The following is a 20,386-nucleotide window of genomic DNA, read 5'->3' as shown; positions in this document are numbered from 1 at the left end:
AATTTCTGTCTGCTGCTGTTACGTTATCCATTATCTTAAGAATCAGGTTCTCTGTGATTTAATTATTACAAACTCTTTTCTGTTGTTATGAAGTAATATCCATACATTATTAAAGAAAAACTTCCGAGCTCAAAAAAAAAGAAAAAAATAAGTTAAGAAGAAAATGTATGTGTATAGACTATCACCATTTTTGTTGTTAATTACTCCATTCTGTTTATGAGTTAACATCTAGTGTCATCTCTTTTTGGCCTGCAGGACTTAAAAGTAGTTCATGGCAGAGAGCTCGCAACGAATTCTCCTAGCTTATATTTATATATAATACATTTATCTAAAATTTTTCCCATCATTTATATTTACCTAGTTTATATTTATCTTTTCTGTGCCACTTCCTCCCTACTTTTGTTTTATTTCTTAAGGTTTTTCAGATGAGATAAAATTCCCCAGGTGTGAATGCACAGTTAGAGGAATGTCACCAATGGTTTAGACCCATGGAACTAGTAAGACGATAGAGAACAGGTCCCTGATCCTGAGTTTCCTGATGCCCCTTTGCCTCTGGTCCTCGTCCCAGCCCCCAGCCCTGGGCGGCCACTGGTCTCCTTTCTGTCTGCACTTATGACATTTCTCATTCTATTACATTTCTCACGAGGAGGCTCTCCTTATCTCCAGCAATGTGCTCTCTTTTCAAATCTCTTTTGCTCCTGATGTTAACATATCAGCCTCCTCATGTCACAGTTTGCCTGGCACAGCTGTTTCATCGACTTACATTCCACCTGTGTCTTCATAGTGAAAGTGGACGTCTCAGTTCTTGTTTGTTTATTTATTTATTTATTTTTGTAGGGCAGAGAGAGAGAGGGAGTCAGAGAATCCAAAACAGGCTCCTTGCTGTCAGCACAGAGACTGACACGAGGCTCGAACTCACAAACCATGAGATCATGACCTGAGCTGAAGTGGATGCTTAAACAACTGAGCCACCCAGGTTCCCCAAAAGTGCATGTCTTGTGCACAGCATGCAGTTGGCTTATGTCTTGGCGTCTCTGCACACTGTGACCCATCTTTCTGGGGTGTGAGACTGTGTCTGCCGTGGGGTCACCTCTTCAGCCTGCTTCTCCCCAATAGAATTGTAGAGCTCCCGAGGCTTCTTTTCCTTTTCTATGTCTCTGCCCCTTTCCTTGAAAATTGCCAGCATTCCTGCTAATCTTTTCCTCCTAAACTCTCACCTCACAGTCCTTCCGACTCCACCCCTGTCCTGCTCCTCAGCACCTGCCTCGTGTAAAGTGTCTGTGATGCCAGCACCCCTGTCCAGTTTCCAAGGTCTGCGTCATTATCCATTGCGATTCCACAGATTATAACATGATCCTGCAGCTTCATATGACATTATTATAGCAATCAATTCTTGAGGATCATAAGTGTAAGGACAGGGGAGCGGGGCAGCTTCAGCTAAGTTTTCTCATTAGGTTGCAGCCAAGATGAAACTAGAATCACAATGATGCGAAGGCTTGACATGGGCTGGAGGATCAAGTTCATGCACCCACCTGTGGCTACTGGCAGGGAGCTTCAGTGTCCGCAAGCTCATAGGGGGAAGCCTCAGTTCCTCACATGTGGGCCTGTCTGCAAGTGAGGATCTTTCTGACAGGACACCTGGCTTCTTCTAGAACCCATGATCTGAGAGAGGGAAAGAAAGGGAAGAGAGAGAAAAAAAACACATTCCTTTGGGACCTAAACTCTGAAGTCACACCCCATTACATCTCCCTTATTTTCTCCATTGGAAGTGAGTCACTGAGTCCAGTCCACGCACAAGAGGAAAAGAATTAGTTCCACCTCTTCATGAGGAGAGTATCAGTGAATCTGTGAAAATTTCAAAAACATGACATCCTGTGTGGGAAGGTGTCACATGGACATGAATGAGCTTTGGTGTGGTTTTCTTTTGCTTCTGTTCTCATGAGTGATGACCTTCTCAGATCTATAGGCTCACGGTTTTTGCACTAAAGTAGAATTTTCAAATATAATTTCTTCAAATCTTTTTTTTTTTTGTCTCCTTCTAATTTTTGAACTGTGATTGTCTATTTGTCTTTTTAATTCTCCTTGGGATTTCTGAGGTTATATTAGTTTCTCTTCAATCTTTTTTCTCAGTGTTTTTTGAGTTGGGTAATTTGTATAGATTTATATTCAACCTCATTGATTCTTTATTCTCCCTTCCCAGGGTTTCAGTGGAGTTTGCTTGTTGAATTTTATTACTTTTTTTTTCTTTTTTGGTTCTAGAATTTCTATTTGGTCTTCTTTGTACATTCCACTTCTTCATTCAGATTTCATTTCTGTTCAGTCTTTAAGAACCTGATTTTCTTAAATTATTTCAACACATATTTATTCATTCTTTAAAACTATTTCCTGAAGTTCATGGCAGCATTTGGGGTTGATTCCAACATCTGGGTACACAGGGGATATGTCTGTGTTGACTTTCTCACAGTCACACATCTCTGTTTCTTTGCTTGTTTGGTAATATGTCCTTTAAAAGTAAATGAATTATGCATTTTAAGTTTTAGCAAATCTGGAATCTATTTTATTTATTTAAGTTGAAGACTGTTTGTATCCTGGAAGTGTTTCACTTGCATGGACCCCACTATAACCTTAACCCCCACATTGTTGACAGCTATTGTCTATGCCCTGTTTTTCCCATATCCAGAGGCTGCATTTTATCCTGGGTCTTGAGTGAGCCCCCCTCCATCTGTGTGACCTGGTGGTCAGTCAAGGGTTCGTGCAGGTTCTTCTCAGATTTTGGCCCTCACCTTCTCTGTGGTCGTCTTGTTCCTGATATTTTCCCCTAACTTCCAAATGCCCTCCCAGCCACAAAGTCTGACCATCCTTCATCCATTATGATTTTATTTTTTAAGTAAACTCTATGCCCTATGTGGGGCTTAAACTCATGATCCCAAGATCAAGACTAAGCCACACTGGCACCCACAGTATGATTTTTCTTGCTGTTGCCTGAGCCTTGTGCTGATTGGAGAATTCATAAGTCAACAGCGCAGACTCACAGATTAGATCAGGACAGCTGTGTCTTTAAATTTTTTTTTTAACGTTTATTTATTTATCTTTTGGGACAGAGAGAGACAGAGCATGAACGGGGGAGGGGCAGAGAGAGAGGGAGACACAGAATCGGAAACAGGCTCCAGGCTCTGAGCCATCAGCCCAGAGCCTGACGCGGGGCTCAAACCCACGGACCGCGAGATCGTGACCTGGCTGAAGTCGGACGCTTAACCGACTGCGCCACCCAGGCGCCCCAGGACAGTTGTGCCTTTAAAGCTAGACCTCTTCTGGTTCTTTCTGTGTTATCAACAGTGTCTCCTGGCATCCCTCAGCCATGCAGAGTGTGGTGCTCATCCAGGGAATTTGAGTGACATTCTATTCAGATCTCAACCCTCTGCTGCTCCCTCACTTTCAAATTTCCCCCTTTAAATATCCAGCTCCTTGGCACTGTGACTGCTGTCATCTGCTCTGGGAGCCACTGGGCTGCAGTTATGCTGGGGGAGGGGAGCACCCAGAGGGGAGAAGGCTCTGTACTTGCGGTTCTTGCCCATTGTAGTGGTGGTTATTCAAGATTAAAGTTCTCATGTTTCTGCCTGCATTTACTTTTCAGTGACTTCAAATGTTTATTTTTAATGTTTTTCTCCAGTTTTCATAATTGCCTTCTGGGGAAGAACTTACTCCACCCCTTCCTCCTGCCATTACCGGCAGTCTCACCTGAGAGAGGATTTGGGGTGAAAGGTCCCAGCCCATGATCTGATTTTGTGTGAACGATGTGGATTCAGGCACCTGCGGTTTCATGTTCAGGCTTCTCCCACTGAAATAAAGGGAGTCCTGGGATCTGGGCACCAGCTGACTTGATATAACCCACAGTGATGTAGAAGAACGTTCCTGAGCCACCTCCCATGCAACTGCTTCTGTAGTACTAGAAACAACATCTTCTTTTTTTTTAAGATTTTACTTTTTAAAAAGTAATTTCTACAACCAACATGTGGCCCAAACCCACAACCCCTGCAAGAGTTGCATGCTCTACTGACTGAGCCAGCCAGACCCCCAGTCTTTTTTGGTAATTTTCAGTACAATATGCCCCCCAGAGTGGGCCTTGAACTCCTGACCTTAAAATCTAGAGTCACATGCTCTACTCCCTGAGCTAGACAGGCACACCTATAAACACATTCTTTCGTGAAAATTTTCTTTTTCTTTCTTTTCTTTCTTTTCTCTTCTTTCTTTCTTTCTTTCTTTCTTGCTTGCTTTTTCTTTCTTTCTTTTTCTTTTAGTATTCAGGTATTTATTCTTTTTCATTCTTTCAGTCCCTTTAATTTACAAACTATTTTTAAAATTTATTTATTTTTTTAATTTTAATCTGAGTTAGCATATAGTGCAACAATGATATCAGGAGTAGATTCCTTAATGCTCCTTACCCATTTAGCCAATCACCCCTCCCACAGCCGTTCCAGCAACCCTCTGTTCCCTATAATTAGGGGTCTCTTATGTTTTTGTACCCTTCCCTGTTTTTATATATTTTTTTGCTTCCCTTCCCTTATGTTCACCTGTTTTGTATCTTAAATTCCTCATATCAGTGAAGTCATATGATATTTGTCTTTCTCTGACTAATTTCTCTTAGCTGATATCCTCCAGTTCCATCCATGTAGTTGCAAATGGCAAGATTTCATTCTTTTCAATTGCTGAGTAATACTCCATTGAATTTATATACCACATCTTCTTTATCCATTCATCCATTGATGGACACTTGGGCTCTTTTCATACTTTGGCTATTGTCAATAGGGTGCATGTGCCCCTTTGAAACAGCACACCTGCATCCCTTGGATAAATACCTAGTAGTGCAATTGCTGAGTCATAGGGTAGTTTTATTTTTAATTTTTAGAGGAACCTCCACACTTTTCCAGAGTGGCAGCACTCGTTTGCATTCCCAAAAACAGTGCAGAAGACATCCTCTTTCTCTGCATCCTCACCAACCTCTGTCATTGCCTAGTTGTTAATGTTAGCCATTCTGACTGGTGTGAGGTGATATCTCACTGTGGTTTTGATTTGTATTTCCTTGATGATGAGTGATGCTGAAGATTTTTTCATGTGTCTATTAGCCATATGGATGTCTTCTTTGAAGAAGTGTCTATTCGTGTCTTTTGCCCATTTCTTCACTGGATTATTTTTTTGGAGGGGATGTTGAGTTTGATAAGTTCTTTATAGATTTTGGATACTAACCTTTATCTGATATGTCGTTTGCAAATGTCTTCTCCCATTCCATCAGATGCCTTTTAGTTTTGCTGATTCTTTTCTTTGCTGTGCAGAAGTTTTTATTTTGACGAGGTCTCAATAGTTCATTTTTGCTTTTGTTTCCCTTGCCTCTGAAGACGTGTTGAGTAAGAAGTTGCTGTGGCCGAAGTCAAAGAAGTTTTTGCCCGGTTTCTCCTCTAGGATTTTGATGGCTTCCTTTCTTACGTTTAGGTCTTTAGTCCATTTTGAGTTTGTTTTTGTGTAAGGTCCAGGTTCATTTTTCTGCATGTTGCCCTCCAGTTTTCCCAGCACCATTTGCTGAAGAGACTGTCTTTATTCCATTGAATATTCTTTCCTGCTTTGTCAAAGATTAGTTGGCCATACATTTGTGGGTCCATTTCTGGGTTTTCTGTTCTGTTCCATTGATCTCTGTGTCTATTTTTGTGCCAGTACCGTACTGCCTTGATGATTACAGCTTTGTAATACATCTTGAAGTCCTGAATAGTGATGCCTCCAGCTTTGGTTTTCTTTTTCAGGATTGCTTTGACTATTGGGGCTCTTTTCTGGTTCCATACAAATTTTAGGATTGTTTATTCTAGCTCTGTGAAGAATGCTGGTGTTATTTTGATAGGGATTGCATTGAATATGTAGATTGCTTTGGGTAGTATCAACATTTTAACTATATTTGTTCTTCCAATCCATGAGCATGGAATGTTTTTCCATTTGTGTGAGTGTGTGTGTGTATTCAATTTCAGTCATAAACTTTCTATAGTTTTCAGCCTATAGATGTTTCACCTCTTTGGTTAGGTTTATTCCTAGGTATTTTATGTTTTTGGTGCAATTGTAAATGGGATTGATTCCTTGGTTTCTCTTTCTGCTGCTTCATTATTGGTGTATACAAATGCAACCAATTTCTGTACATTGATTTTATATCCTGCAACTTTGCTGAATTCGTGGACCAGTTCAGACAGTTTTTTGGTGGAGTCTTTTGGGTTTTCCACATAAAGTATCATGTCATCTGTGCAGAGTGAAAGTTTGACTTCCTCCTTGTCGATTTGGATGCCTTTTATTTCTTTATTTTGTCTGATTGCTGAGGCTAGGACTTTCTTTTTTTTTTTTTTCAACGTTTACTTATTTTTGGGACAGAGAGAGACAGAGCATGAACGGGCGAGAGGCAGAGAGAGAGGGAGACACAGAATCGGAAACAGGCTCCAGGCTCTGAGCCATCAGCCCAGAGCCCGACGCGGGGCTCGAACTCACAGACTGCGAGATCGTGACCTGGCTGAAGTCGGACGCTTAACCGACTGCACCACCCAGGCGCCCCGAAGCTAGGACTTTCAACACCATGTTGAATAATAGTGGTAAGAGTGGACATCCTTGTGGTGTTCCTGACTTTAGGGGGAAAGCTCTCAGTTTTTCCCCATTGTGGATGATATTGGAGGTGGGTCTTTCATATGTGGCTTTTATGATCCCGAGATATGATCTTTCTATCCCTACTTTCTTGAGGGTTTTTATCAAGAAAGGATGCTGTATTTTGTCAAATACTTTCTCTGCATCTATTGAGAGAATCATGTGGCTCTTGGCCTTTCTTTTATTGATGTGATGTATTACATTGATTGATTGGCAGATGATGAACCAGCCCTGCATCCCAGGAATAAATCCCACTTGATTGTGGTGAATAATTCATTTAATGTGTTGTCGGATCTTGTTGGCTAGTATCTTGTTGATAATTTTTGCATCCATGTTCATCAGGGAATTTGGTCTGTAGTTCTCCTTTTCAGTAAGGTCTTTGATTTTGGAATTGAGGTAATGCTGGCCTTATAGAATGAGTTTTGAAGTTTTCCTCCCATTTATATTTTTTGGAACAACTTCAAAAGACTAGGTGTTAACTCTTCTTTAAATGTTTAGCAGAATTCCCCTGGAAAGCCATCCAGCCTTGGACTCTGTTTTTTGGGGGAGATTTTTTATTACTAATTCAATTTCTTTACTGGTTGTGGGTCTGTTCAAATTTTCTATTTCTTCTTGTTTCAGTTTTGGTAGTTTTTCTTTCTGGAAATTTGTCCATTTCTTCCAGATTGCCCAATTTATTGGCATATAATTGTTCATAATATTATCTTACTATTGTTTGTATTTCTGCAAAGTTGGCTGTGATCTCTTCTCTTTCATTCTTGATTTTATTTATTTGGGTCCTTTCCTTTTTCTTTTTGATCAGTCTGGCTAAGGGTTTATCAATCTTGTTAATTCTTTCAAGGAACCAGCTCCTGGTTTCATTGATCTGTTTTATATATATATATATATATATATATATATATATATATAATTGATTTCTGCTCTAATCTTTATTAATTCCTGTCTTCTGCTGGTTTAGGGCTTTGTTTGCTGTTCTTTTTCCCACTCTTTAAGGTGTAAAGTTAGGTTGTGTATATGAGACCTTTCTTCCTTCTTTAGGAAGGCCTGGATTGCTATATACTTCCCTCTTATGATTGCCTTTACTGCTTCCCAGAGGTTTTGGGCTGTCGTGTTTTAATTTTCATTGGCTCCCATGTACTTTTCAATTTCCTCTTTAATTATTGGTTAACCCATTCATCCTTTAGTAACGTGTTCTTTAATCTCCATGTATCCACGTGTTGCCTGTAGAGTTGGAGTTTCTGGTAATGTTCTCTGGTCTTTCTAGTCGTTTGGTCTTTTTGTCTTGTTTTGTCTTTTCTCCACTTAGAGAGTCCCCCATAAAATTTCTTTCAGCATTAGTTTACTGGTCATGAACTCCTTTAGTTTTTGTTTATCTGGGAAACTCTTTATGGTCCTTCCATTTTGAACGACAGCCTTGCTGAAAAAGAATTCTTGGCTGCATATTTTCCTATTCAGAACTTTGAATATATCTTGCCACTCCTTTCTGGCCTGCCAAGTTTCTGTGGATAGGTCTGCTGTGAACATGTTCTCTCTTCCCTTATAGGTTAAGGGAGAAACCTTTTATAGTTCTTTCCTTGTCTGTGTATTTTGTAAATTTGACTATGATATGCCTTGGTGATGGTTGGTTTTTGTTGAATATATTGGGAGTTCTCTGTTTTTCTTGGATTTTGATGTCTGTCTCCTTCTCTAGATTAGGTAAGTTTTCCACTATGATTTGCTCACATAAATCATCTGCCCCTTTTTCTCTCTTTTCATCTTCTGGGACTCCTATGATTCAGACATTATTCTTTTTAATGTATCTCTGAGTTCTCTAAGTCTTGTATTTCCCTCCTTTTTTCTGCTTCATTATTCTCCACAATTTTGTCTTATATATCACTAATTTGCTACTCTGCTTTGTCTATCCTTGCTGTCATGGCAACTATTCAAGATTGCATCTCGGTTATAGGATTTTTAATTTCATCGTGACTAGGTTATACTTCTTTTACCTCCCCAGAAAAGGATTGTATGGTTTTTTCAGTCCCAACTAGTATTCTTATCATGGTGATTCTAAGTTCTAGTTCAGACATCTTGTTTATATCTGTGTTGATTAAGCTGCTGGCTTTCATATCTTCCTGATCTTTCTTTTGGGGTGAAATTCCTTAGTTTTGTAATTTTAAGGAAGAAAAAAATAATAAAATTAAAAAATTAAAAACAGAACAAAAATCATAAAAGCTAGATCCTGCATGTGTTTTGGTCTACTTGTTGAGAGAATCTTGATAGAAGACAGAAAAAGGGGTAAGAAAAGAAATGAAAAGAAAGAAAAGAAAGTTAAGAAAAAAATTAAAAATTAGAAAATGTATACATTAAAATAGAATAAAATGAAATAAAGGAAGTGAAATTGAATTAAGAATTTACAAAAAAATTTAAAAACATAGTAAAAAATAATTTAAACATTTTTTTAAATAAATTAACCAGCAAACAGAATGAAACCCAAATGAAGTTACATCCTGTTTCCCTTAGAACTCAAACTATGAAGCACTCTATAGTCCATACACTAAGCAGGTAGAGGGACTTGTGGTGGTCCTCTAGGGGATATGCTTGGAGGGTACAGTTGGGTGGGGCTCCAGTGCAATGGCTCCGATGTCCACTAGGTGGTGCTGATAAACTTACTGGGGTGGTAGGTGCGGCGTGCATGGATGTGCACCTGCATTTGTGTGTGGGGTGGGGGAGAGGTGAAAATGGCTTCACCCACTTTCCTACTCTCTGGCACAGGAACTTTGCACTCTCATTGACCCACAATCAAGCACCCTTCCTTTCTCAGGCCTCTGTCCACTGCCCGCCTCAATCCTGTCCGTGTCCAGCCATTCACCTACCAGGTGGCACCTTCCCCCAGAGTTTTATCTCAGATGGGGCTGTGTTTCCAAAACCCTCACTTCAGAGACCCTTTTGGCTTGGACTCCTGCGGATTCTCTGGGGGAGTGTCTCACTGAGCAGTGGCCCGGTGCTGGCTTGCCCAAGAAAATGTTCATGCATTTGCACAGCAGCAGAAGTTCAGAGATTATGGCAATTCACAATACACAGCCAGCACCAGGTTTCACCATATTCTGGAGTCTTTGTCCCAATATCAGCAAACGTGGCTGCTCTCTGGGGTCTGCTGGAACCTTTGTCTATGGGGAGGCCATATGGCCTCTACCAAATGCTCTCCAGGCAGAGAACTGCCTCTCCCCATGTGGGCACAAGAACCCTTCAAACCTCTCTGCCTGCTCCTGGAGGTTCACCCTACTTCCTCACCAGACCACCACCAGGCACTGAGCTCAGGAATTTCAGACTCTGTGCTCTACTGTTTATAGAATCCTAATGGTACTGAAACCCTCTCTTCTCTCCCCATCAATGATTTTGAGGAACAGATTTCTTGTTCAGTCCCCTGAGAGTGTTTTCACTCTTTCTCTTTCTCTCCAGCTGCTTTCAGGGGAGTGCTTTTCCTGCAGATGCACTGCACTCTCTTCCCCACCCCCCCTTTCTCTGTCCTTTTTCCACAAAAACAGCTTATCATTATCCTCAGTTTATCTATCACCCATGGCTTTTCTCTCCCCCAGTTCACCTCTCTCCACCAAGTACCTGCTGAGTTCTGTGGCTCAAGTCATGCAGATTGTTGTGTTAATCCTCAGATCCATTTCCTAGGTGTACAAAATGGTGTGGTGTTGATCTAGCTGCATTTCAGGGATGAGACAAGCTGAGAGGTTCCATGCTGTTCTGCCATCTTAAACCTTCCCCATAGTGCAAAATTCTGATGGAAATTTTTCAATGTTTGCTGCTGTTATCAACCCTGTATTTTTTTAAATTAAAAAAAATTTTTTAATGTTTATTTATTTTTGAGACAGAGAGAGACAAGAGCATGAATGGGGGAGGGTCAGAGACAGAGGGAGACACAGAATCCGAAGCAGGATCCAGGCTCTGAGCTGTCAGCACAGAGCCCGACGTAGGGCTCGAACTCACAGACGGTGAGATCATGACCTGAGCCGAAGTCGGACGCTTAACCGACTGAGCTACCCAGGCGCCCCAACCCTGTAAGTATTATTAATAGAAAGTTTTACTATTTCAAAGACTTTACTGTGTGAAGTTCATTTACAAAAAGTTCTTCTTGATTATTGCTAATTGTTCATTGCATTCTGAGCACTGACAGCATGTTTTCAGCACGTTCACATTCACACAGCCTTGGAGCATGATTTGCACATAATATTTACATGGCTAGCAAGAGTAAGACACCAGTGAGTTTTGGCAGAGTAGCAGGGTTTTTTTCTTTAATTTTAGAAATGTCAAATAGTATTGAACTAAATCATACACAGTCTGGAAGCCACTCCCACTCGTTATAACATCTGTACAATAGTAGATGCTCTGTTACACATCAGGCTGTGATTCATCACTAGTGTTGTGGCTCCCTGTTTCCTCTCAGACCCAGAAGATTCATGATTAGTATATTTCAAAGCAATATTAAAAGGTATTTAAGCTTTGTCACTTCATTCTTACTGCTTATTTCTTTGTATTCTATTTCAGTTCTTGAATTTACATCTATTATTTCCACAAGAATTGTTGCATACTGACCATAAAAACAAAGGAAAAGTCAAACATACATGGTTTCAGAAGTTATGCAACATGAGGATAATGATAAATTGAAGACTCTCCTAATCTCAGAGAGAAGAAATACAACACAGATCGTTGTCCAAACTACCTTTGGATCACGAATGCAGCATTAGCTCTGCTCGCACACCCAGCCTGCCCGCCTGCCCTGCACATTTTGGACTTCCAACTCCCGCCCCCGTCCCATAAGCCAGTTCCTTGAAATTCTCCCACCTCTCACTCTATGCACGTATCTTCTTGTATCTGTTTCCCTGAGCACCCTGACTAACACAGTACTGTGACAGGCACAAAGGATAGGGATCTACAAAAAAGAAAACTCACCGTTTACATGGAATGCACAGAGGCAGGTGGTGAACGTGCAATCACGTGATGCTCATTGGCCATGGCTGCACATGAGCAGAAGCTCCCCATCTTACCCAGGTTGCAGCAGGGGGTTGGAGGAGGGAGGCAAACTGTCCCCAAGGAAGTAACATTGCAGCGGAGACCAGAAGGATGTAAGACCAAAGGTTGTGGCAGAGAGATGGGGAGAGTGTGCCACATGAGGGAAGAAGGATGAATCAAAGGTCCTGGGATAGAATGGAGTTTGAGGGACAGAACAGGAGGAGCAGGGAGGCTAGGACAAGAACAGCTGCAGGCTGTGCCTTCTCTTGGAGCATCCCTCCCTACTCTTGCACCTCCTCCTTCACACTCATCACTTGGATCCCTTGGTGACTTCTGGGGCTCTACAACTGTCACATAGCAGGATGGAAGGCCCTGGGCCTTGTAGCTTCATGGCTTTGTTCTAGAGATAAAGAAGCCTAGGCCACAGAAGGGAGTGACTTTCGCAGGAAACAGAGGGTGTGGTGGGGCTGGAACCCCTGACTCTGAGGCCAATGCCTTTTCCACAGTGACAGGGAGGGTGATGTGAAAGAAGGAGACCTTGGTCAGAAAAGAGGTGGGACTAGCAGGGGTTGGGATGCTACGACATCACAGCAGCGGACTTGGAGAGGGTCCCATTCCAGGTACTAACACCTCAGCCAGAGCCATGAGAATATTTCTAAATCTCCCCCACTCTTCCTGATGCCTCCACTTCTTCAAACCCTGTTCAAGATCAGCTTTTTCACGGAACTTTTCTTTTTTGAGAAAGATAGAGAGCATGAAAGCACGTGAGAGCAGGGGAGGGGCAAAGGGAGAGGGGAAAGAGAGAATCTTAAGCACATTCCATACCCAGCACGGAGCCCCATCTCACAACTGTGAGACTAATCAAGAGTTGGATGCTTAAGCAACTGAGCCACCCAGGTGCCCTAATGGCACTTTTATTTTCGGGGATTAGAGTAACATTTCTTTTTTGTTTTGCTGAATCCCATCAGTGTACAATGGGTGTGGGATTTGAATATCACTTTGGCGGTGGGGGGTGGGGTGGAGGTTGTTGTGTCATTGTCTTTCCACTATTTTATTCTGTATGCCCTGTCTCTCCTATCATACAATACGAGCATGCACACACATACACACACAGACATTCACACTTATTCCCCACACATGGATAATTAGTACCTCACTCATAAATACTGGAGCTTCCTCTGAAGGCACTGGTTCCTACCTCAGGAATGCGCTGTCTACAGCATTTTTCCTTGGCTGTGTCTGAACCAGCTCCAGAAGTCCTCGCATTTACTGTCTTGGGATTCATTAACTACCAACCTTTCATCTGCCATGAAAATGAGGAGATGAAGAGAAAGTCTTGAGTCCAGTGGCTGATGGAAGAGCCAAGATTTTTGACAACAAGACCAAGATTTTCACAAGCCAAATGAAGAGTAACCACTTCATTCTGAGAAACATGAAGCAATACTACAACCACACCACGGAGCACTGTCTCACAAAGAACACCATGAAAGAAAGCCTAAGTCTGGTAGACAGCCAAACCTTCAAGAGTTGTGGCATCTTAGTCTTTGGAGTAGATGCTTTTCAAAAAGTCCTTGCCTTAGCCCTCCCCATTTTGAAACTTTCCACAGAGCCTCTCAGAACACATGACCCACCAGCCTCTGACTGTAAGGTCAACCTGAGGTGCTGTGTGGCTTGGGATTTTGACCTGCAGATATCACTTTGACCTGGTAGTGTGTTCTCCAAGGCTAGAGGGGAGGCAGTCTAGCTTTAACCAAAGAAGTGAAATACCTGTGCTCTGAAACTATAAAACACTGAGCAAAGAAATTGAAAATGACATCATGAAATGGAAAGACAATCAATGCTCATGAATTGGAAGCACAGATATCAAAATGTCTATACTACCAAAAGCAATTTACACATTTAGTGTGATCCCTACCTAAATACCAACAGCATTTTTCACAGAACTAGAAACACTCAATCCTATATTTGTATGGAACCACAAAAGACCCTGAAGAGCCCAAGAAATCTTGAAAAAGAAAAGCAAAGCGGGAGGCATCAGAATTCCAGACCCCAATTTTACAAAGCTGTAGTAATCAATACAGTATGGTACTGGCATAAAAATAGACACACATTTCAATAGAACAGAGTAAAAAATCCAGAAATAAACCCACAATTATATGGTAAGTTAATCTTTGACAAATCAGGAAAGAGCATTCAATAGGAAAAAGACTTCTTCAACAAATGGTATTGGGAAAACTGGACAACGACATGCAAACAAATGAAACTGCACCATTTTCATATACCACACACAAAAATGATTTCAAAATGGATTAATTACCTAAGTGTGAGACCTGAAACCATAAAAATCCTAGAAGTGAGTACAGGCAGTAAATTCGCTGACATCGGACATAGCAAACATTTTTCTAGGTATTCTCTTAAGACAAGGGAAAGAAAATCAAAAATAAACTATTGGGACTACATCACAATATAAGCTACTGTACCGCAAAGGAAACAACCAACAAAACTAAAAGACAACGTATAGAATGGGAAAATATATTTGCAAATGACATATTTGAAAAAGGGTTATTATCCACAATACAGAAAGAACTTATATGACTCAAAACATAAGACAAAAATGCCAATTAAAAAATGGGCAGAAGACATGAACAGATAGCTTTCCAAAGAAGACATCCAGGTGGCCAAAAGACACATGAAAAGATGCTCAACATCACTCATAATCAGGGAAATGCTCGTGAAAACCTAGTGCTCATCCCAACAGGTGCCCTCCTCGATACCCATCACCCACCTTCCCCTACCTCCCACCCCCGCATCAACCCTCAGTTTGTTCTCAGTTTTTAAGAGGCTCTTATGGTTTGCCTCCCTCCTTCTCTTTTTTTTTTTTTCCTTCCCCTCCCCCATGGTCTTCTGTTAAGTTTCTCAGGATCCAAACAGGAGTGAAAACATATGGTATCTGTCTTTCTCTGTATGGCTTATTTCACTTAGCATAACACTCTCCAGTTCCATCCACGTTGCTACAAAAGGCCATATTTCATTCTTTCTCATTGCCACGTAGTACTCCATTGTGTATATAAACCACAATTTCTTCATCCATTCATCAGTTGATGGACATTTAGGCTCTTTCCATAATTTGGCCATTGTTGAAAGCGCTGCTATAAACATTAGGGTACAAGTGCCCCTATGCATCAGCACTCCTGTATCCCTTGGGTAAATTCCTAGCAGTACTATTCCTGGGTCATAGAGTAGATTTTTTGAGGAACCTCCACACTGTTTTCCAGAGCGGCTGCACCAGTTTGCATTCCCACCAATAGTGCAAGAGGGTTCCCATTTCTCCACATCCCCTCCAGCATCTATAGTCTCCTGACTTGTTCATTTTAGGCACTCTGACAGGTGTGCGGTGGTATCTGAGTGTGGTTTTGATTTGTATTGCCATGATGAGAAGCGACATTGAGCATCTTTTCATGTGCCTGTTGGCCATCCGGATGTCTTCTTTAGAGCAGTGTCTATTCATGTTTTCTACCCATTTCTTCACTGGATTATTTGTTTTTTGGGTGTGGAGTTTGGTGAATTATTTATAGATTTTGGATACTAGCCCTTTGTCTGAAATGTCATTTGCAAATATCTTTTCCCATTCCGTTGGTTGCCTTTTAGTTTTGTTGGTTGTTTCCTTTGCAGTGCAGAAGCTTTTTATCTTCATGAGGTCCCAATAGTTCATTTTTGCTTTTAATTCCCTTGCCTTTAGGGAATGTGTCAAGTAAGAAATTGCTGTGGCTGAGGTCAGAGAGGTCTTTTCCTGCTTTCTCCTCTAGGAGTTTGATGGTTTCCTGTCTCACATTCAGGTCCTTTATCCATTTTGAGTTTATTTTTGTGAAAGGTGTAAGAAAGTGGTCTAGTTTCAGTATTAGGCATGTTGCTGTCCAGTTCTCCCAGCACCATTTGTTAAAGAGACTGTCTCTTTTCCATTAGATATTCTATCCTGCTTTGTCAAAGATTAGTTGGCCATATTTTTGTGGGTCCAATTCTGGAGTGTCTGTTCTATTCCATTGGTCTATGTGTCTGCTTTTGTGCCAATACCATGCTGTCTTGATGATTACAGCTTTGTAGTAGAGGCTAAAGTCTGGGATTGTGATGCCTCCTGCTTGGGTCTTCTTCTTCAATATTACTTTGGCTATTCGGGTTCTTTTGTGGTTCTATACAAATTTTAGGATTGCTTGTTCTAGCTTCGAGAAGAATGCTGGTGCAATTTTGATTGGGATTGCATTGAATGTGTAGATAGCTTTGGGTAGTATTGACATTTTGACAATATTTATTCTTCCAATCCATGAACATGGAATGTTTTTCCATTTCTTTATACCTTCTCCAATTTCCTTCATAAGCTTTCTATAGTTTTCAGCATACAGATCTTTTACATCTTTGGTTAGATTTATTCCTAGGTATTTTATGTTTCTTGGTGCAGTTGTGACTGGGATCAGTTTCTTTATTTGTCTTTCTGTTGCTTCATTATTAGTGTATAAGAATGCAACTGATTTCTGTACGTTGATTTTGTATCTTGAGACTTTGCTGAATTTATGTATCAGTTCTAGGAGACTTTGGGTGGAGTCTATTGGGTTTTCCATGTATAGTATCATGTCATCTGCAGAAAGTGAAAGGTTGACTTCATCTTTGGCAATTTTGATGCCTTTGATTTCCTTTTGTTGCCTGATGGCTGATGCTAGGACTTCCAACACTATGTTAAACAACAGCGGTGAGAGTGGACATCCCTGTCGTGTTCCTGATCTCAGGGGGAAAGCTCTCAGTGTTTCCCCATTGAGGATGATATTAGCTGTGGGCTTTTCATAAATGACTTTCATAATGTTTACGTATGTTCCTTCTATCCCGACTTTCTCGAGGGTTTTTATTAAGAAATGATGATGAATTTTGTCAAATGCTTTTTCTGCATCGATTGACAGGATCATATGGTTCTTATCTTTTCTTTTATTAATGTGATGTATCAGGTTGATTGATTTGCAAATGTTGAACCATACCTGCAGCCCAGGAATGAATCCCACTTGATCATGGTGAATAATTCTTTTTATACGCTGTTGAGTTCGATTTGCTAGTATCTTCTTGAGAATTTTTGCATCCATATTCATCAGGGATATTGGCCTATAGTTCTCTTTTTTTGCTGGGTCTCTGTCTGGTTTGGGAATCAAAGTAATGCTGGCTTCATAGAATGAGTCTGGAAGTTTTCCTTCCCTTTCTATTTTTTCAAACAGTTTGAGAAGGATAGGTATCATCTCTGCTTTAAATGTTGGTAGAATTCTCCAGGGAAGCCATCTGGTCCTGGACTCTTATTTGTTGGGAGATTTTTGATAACTGATTCAATTTCTTCTCTGGTTATGGGTCTGTCCAAGTTTTCTATTTCTTCCTGTTTGAGTTTTGGAATTGCTTAGGAATTTGTCCATTTCTTCCAGGTTGTCCAGTTTGTCGGCATATAATTTTTCATAGTATTCCCTGGTAATTGCATGTATTTCTGAGGGATTGGTTGTAATCATTCCATTTTCATTCATGACTTTATCTATTTGGGTCATCTCCCTTTTCTTTTTGAGAAGCCTGGCTAGAGGTTTATCAATTTTGTTTATTTTTTCAAAAAACCAACTCTTGGGTTCATTGATCTGCTCTACAGTTTTTTTAGATTCTATATTTATTTCTGCTCTGATCTTTATTATTTCTCTTCTTCTGCTGGGTTTGGGGTGTCTTTATTGTTCTGCTTCTAGTTCCTTTAGGTGTGCTGTTAGATTTTGTATTTGGGATTTTTCTTGTTTCTTGAGATAGGCCTGGATTGCAAGGTATTTTCCTCTCAGGACTGCCTTTGTTGCATCCCAAAGCATTTGGATTGTTGTATTTCCATTTTCGTTTGTTTCCATATATTTTTAAATTTCTTCTCTAATTGCCTGGTTGACCCACTCATTCTTTAGTAGGGTGTTCTTTAACCTCCATGCTTTTGGAGATTTTCCAGACTTTTTCCTGTGGTTGATTTCAAGCTTCATAGGATTGTGGTCTGAAAGCGTACATGGTATGATCTCAATTCTTGTATACTTATGAAGAGCTGTTTTGTGACCCAGTATGTGACTTATCTTGGAGAATGTTCCATGTGCACTCGAGAAGAAAGTATATTCTGTTGCTTTGGGATGCAGAGTTCTAAATACATCTGTCAAGTCCATCTGATCCAATGTATCATTCAGGACCCTTGTTTCTTTATTGAGGTGTGTCTAGATGATCTATCCAACCTAGATATTTCTCCTACCCTGCACTCTATATCCAGCTGCAAGCTCGCTTGCATTTCTAATATGCATCTCAAACTTGACATTCCTAAACTGGATGCCTATGATGCTGCTTCCCCCAAAGTCCTACTTCCATAACGTTCTCATTTCCATGGAAGGCATCCCACATTTCTACTTGCAATCTGAAATATTGGATGCCCTCTGTATTCTTCCTTCTTACAACTCAGAATTAATCCAATAGGAAATGCCACAAAGTTCATTAAATACACCCAGAACCAAATCATGTCTTATTACTTTCCTTCCATACCCTAGACATACAGCTGACATCCCCCTCCTAGAACACTGCACTAGTTTCCTACACTTTTTCCTACTGGTCCCTCGACCTTCAGTTCTCGATTCTGCACAGCAACAAACAGATGCTTCTAAAGAAAACTACATTCTTGTAACTCCACACTCAACAGAAGAAAAGTCAAAACCCTTATAATATCCTGCGGGCTAGACATCTGACCTCATTTCACATGCTCTCTGCTCCAGTCACAGTGGCCTCTCACCCTTCCCTAAACACAGGACACGCTCCTGCTCTAGTACATGTGCACTGAAGGTTCCCCTGCTTGTAATGAACTCTCTGAGACATGCTCTTCAACAATTCCTTCATGGGGCCCCTGTGTGCCTCAGTCGGTTAAGTGTCCGACTCTGGGTTTTGGCTCAGGTCATGATCTCGTGGTTTGTGAGATGGAGACTCACACTGCACACAAAGCCTGCTTGGGATTCTTTCTCTCTCCCTCTCTTTCTGACCCTCCGCGGCTCTGTCTCTCTTTCTCTCTCTCAAAATAAACAAACTAAAAAACAAAACACAAAAACAAAAACAAAAAAAAGCTCCACCAATTCCTTCATGTCCTTCACATCTCCCAGAGCTCACCTTCTCACTGATCCCTTTAGTAAAGTAGCCACCTTCCCCGTCACAGCACAGGAGACTCTCTGGGTCGCCTTCCTCAAAGCACCTACTAACCTCCAATTTAAACACTTCTCTTATTTACTATGTTTATATAATATACAGCTAACCTCTGAATTACACTGGTTTGAACTATGCATATCCACCTATATGCAAAATTTTTTACCATAAGATTGTCAATGCGATTTCTCTTACATATGATTTAATATTTTCTCCAGCTTTATTTATTGCAACAATACACTATATATGTAACATACAATGTATATGCTAAGCGACTGCTCAAGTTTTCAGCAAGGCTTCTATCCAACAGTAGGTTATTATTAGTAGTACTTAAGTTCTAGGGGAGTCAAAACTTATACTTGCATTTCTCACTGCACAGTGGGGTCACTGCCCTCAATCCCCACATTGTTTCAGGGTCAAGTGCAATCTACCCCATCACTACTAGGACATATTCTCTACAACACCAGCATGTTTGCCTCTTCTTAGAGTCACTGAGGTGTCCTAGATGAAAAAATAGTGGGTCCTGCACGTGGCACACGACACTATCAGTGGAATGACTGGTCAGCAGAGAGGACCTCTGTCTTCTGGATGAGCCTCAGGCACAGCCCGTCAGTGGCAGCTCCTGCACAAAGTGCCCCCACCTCACCATCAGTGCCGCCTCTGCTTTTCCCCAGGGCTGCTCCTCCCTCCCTCTCTCTGCTCAGCTCCCCCCCCTCCCGCCCCCACAGCATTTCCCCTGCACAGAACAGCACACAGTTAGTCCTGTCTTCAGAATCAGGCTCCATGAGCCTTAGGCTCAATGGGGCCCTTTCTCCAACCACACAGAAATCTACATTAGACCCTGCTTTATAAATCCATGAGTGTGGATGGGAACCAGCACCAACATCACTAGAACTAAGGGCAGGAAGAAGGGGCAGAGAGGCAAAGAAGGTAGAAACTAACTGAAGTTGAAAAAGGATGAGAAACTCCCAGATTCCTCTCTGTCTACCCCAGGATGTAAAGAATAATCCAGAAGACAACTAAGAGGGAGGAGATGGATGAATCTGAAAATTCATGTCTCCAAACCACAGAGACTCCTGTGTGCAGGGCCCACCTAGGCCTGTGGAAACAACAGCCCAAAGGACTCCTGCTGCTGTAACTGCCAGTTCATCCAGGAAGAATGAGACAGGAACTCAGACACAGGAGCAAAAACAGGCCTGATGCTCCACAGAAAAAAATAAAAAACACCCAAAAGATGGGGCTGAGGGCTCAACCCAGAATGGAGCCTGGGATGACCCAGTCACAGGAAGCACTTGCTGCACAAGGTCCTTGTGACAGGTAATGTCTGAGTCCCTGTGATCACAGGTCCTAGTGACACAAGGTTCCACAGAAGGGACAAGGACAAGGAGCAGAGACATGACCCAGCTGAGGAGTGAGCACGTCATGCCAATGGTGCACTGAGCACCGACTGGACACAGGCCCCATCCACACTCGGCTCTTCCAGCCCTCTCCTGTCCCCACTTGCAACAGA

Source organism: Prionailurus bengalensis, chromosome B2 (assembly GCF_016509475.1).
Source record: "Prionailurus bengalensis isolate Pbe53 chromosome B2, Fcat_Pben_1.1_paternal_pri, whole genome shotgun sequence".
Lineage (NCBI taxonomy): Eukaryota > Metazoa > Chordata > Mammalia > Carnivora > Felidae > Prionailurus > Prionailurus bengalensis.
This window is presented reverse-complemented; position numbering follows the sequence as displayed.